This window comes from Alexandromys fortis, unplaced genomic scaffold (genome assembly GCF_014885135.2).
Source record: "Alexandromys fortis isolate MF-2015 unplaced genomic scaffold, M_Fortis_MF-2015_v1.1 scaffold_229, whole genome shotgun sequence".
Lineage (NCBI taxonomy): Eukaryota > Metazoa > Chordata > Mammalia > Rodentia > Cricetidae > Alexandromys > Alexandromys fortis.
Genome location: NW_026068122.1, coordinates 570,035 through 571,828, shown reverse-complemented (window position 1 = coordinate 571,828; position 1,794 = coordinate 570,035). Strand labels below are relative to the sequence as shown.

The following is a 1,794-nucleotide window of genomic DNA, read 5'->3' as shown; positions in this document are numbered from 1 at the left end:
AAAAAGAGCGGTGAAATATGTGGTTTAGAAGGGAAAACATCTTCCTGAGTGTTACATGCCTGCTACTTTAAACTACTGAGAAAATAGTGGTGATTATATAAAGCATATAGATCACCAACCAATGGGATACATTCATGAGATGCAAAAATTACATAGAGAAATTGCTCCTCACCAAAAAGCATTCACGTAATTAGACAAATACTTGAGAGCACTGTTGAATCTTTTGCACTTCCTTGTTCTGTAAATGCTCATATTCAAAACTCAAAACATGCCTCACTAAGAACAACATATGGCATAGCTAAATCTCCAGTTTTTAATTTAGAGCCCCTTTTCTGTCACTGTCCCAGGATACAAAATACAGCTGAGAACAAAGTAGAGCATAAAAACAAACTTTCCTTCCCTGGGCTCAGATAACAGACATTTAGCCAAATGGAATGTTACCAAGCCTTCTAAAATGAGCAGCATGGTAAGACTGCTACTCCCCTGGGGGCCGCATGGAAATGAGATGTCTACCACCAGGGTTCTCTAAGAAAAAGCCCTGGTTTAAAGGGAAAGACAGAAAACTGCAGACATCTAAGAATAGCTTAAACTGAAAAACTTGAATTTTCCCCAAAGATGATAGTAAAAAAAAAATTTAAATTTACTGAATTCCTATGATTCATTATTTCAGCAACATTTACAGGTTGTAAATAAAGTGCCAAGAGGCTTTGCGGCGCTCGGTCCTTTCCGCTCGGCCGTTCTCCTGCACGGGAGGCAGCCATGGCGCCCAGCCGGAATGGCATGATCTTGAAGCCCCACTTCCACAAGGACTGGCAGCGGCGAGTGGACACTTGGTTCAACCAGCCGGCACGCAAGATCCGCAAGCGCAAGGCCCGGCAGGCGAAAGCGCGCCGCATTGCCCCGTGCCCCGCGTCCGGACCCATCAGGCCCATCGTGAGGTGCCCCACAGTGCGCCACCACACCAGGGTCCGAGCTGGCCGGGGCTTCAGCCTGGAGGAACTCAGGGTGGCTGGTATCCATAAGAAGGTGGCTCGCACCATCGGCATCTCCGTGGACCCAAGGAGGCTGTGAAACAAGTCCACCGAGTCCCTGCAGGCCAACGTGCAGCGCCTGAAGGAGTACCGCTCCAAGCTCATCCTCTTCCCCGGGAAGCCTTCCGCTCCAAAGAAGGGAGATAGTTCGGCTGAAGAACTTAAATTGGCCACTCGGCTAACAGGACCTGTGATGCCCATCCGGAATGTTTATAAAAAGGAGAAAGCCAGAGTCATTACGGAAGAAGAGAAGAACTTCAAGGCTTTTGCCAGTCTTCGCATGGCCCGGGCCAACGCCCGGCTCTTTGGCATCCGAGCAAAGAGGGCAAAGGAAGCTGCAGAGCAGGATGTTGAGAAGAAAAAGTGATGTGCTTTTGGAATATTGCAATAAATTTTCCATAAAGCAAAAAAAAAAAAAAAGTGCCAAGAATTGTGTTAGATGCTTTCAGATGAACTGTCTCCTTTAGTCGAGCATGATATGAAGTACAGACTAATTTTTCACTTGGTGGTGTGCCTAGAGTCACACAATTAATAGAGCCTTTTATACAGGAGGTATTTAAAAGTGTGCTGTGTGCTGGGGCTTTTCTATATGCTTGGGCAGTCAGTAACAAGCCGGGGGGGCACTAATTAAGGTCATTATGCCAAATGGACCAAAGTTTACAGTTAAAAATATTAATGTTCCGGAGTCGATTCTCATGTGCTTGAGAAAGCTGATCGAATGCCAAGTTTCCCAAATTCTCAGTTAGTAACATTGTGTTAGTAG

General features: G+C 46.0%; 1 pseudogene; it reads left to right on the top strand.

Moving 5' to 3' along the window:
- The first annotated feature begins 693 nt into the window (after positions 1-693).
- Positions 694-1,442, top strand: LOC126490474 (60S ribosomal protein L13-like; annotated as a pseudogene).
- The last annotated feature ends 352 nt before the right edge of the window (positions 1,443-1,794 follow it).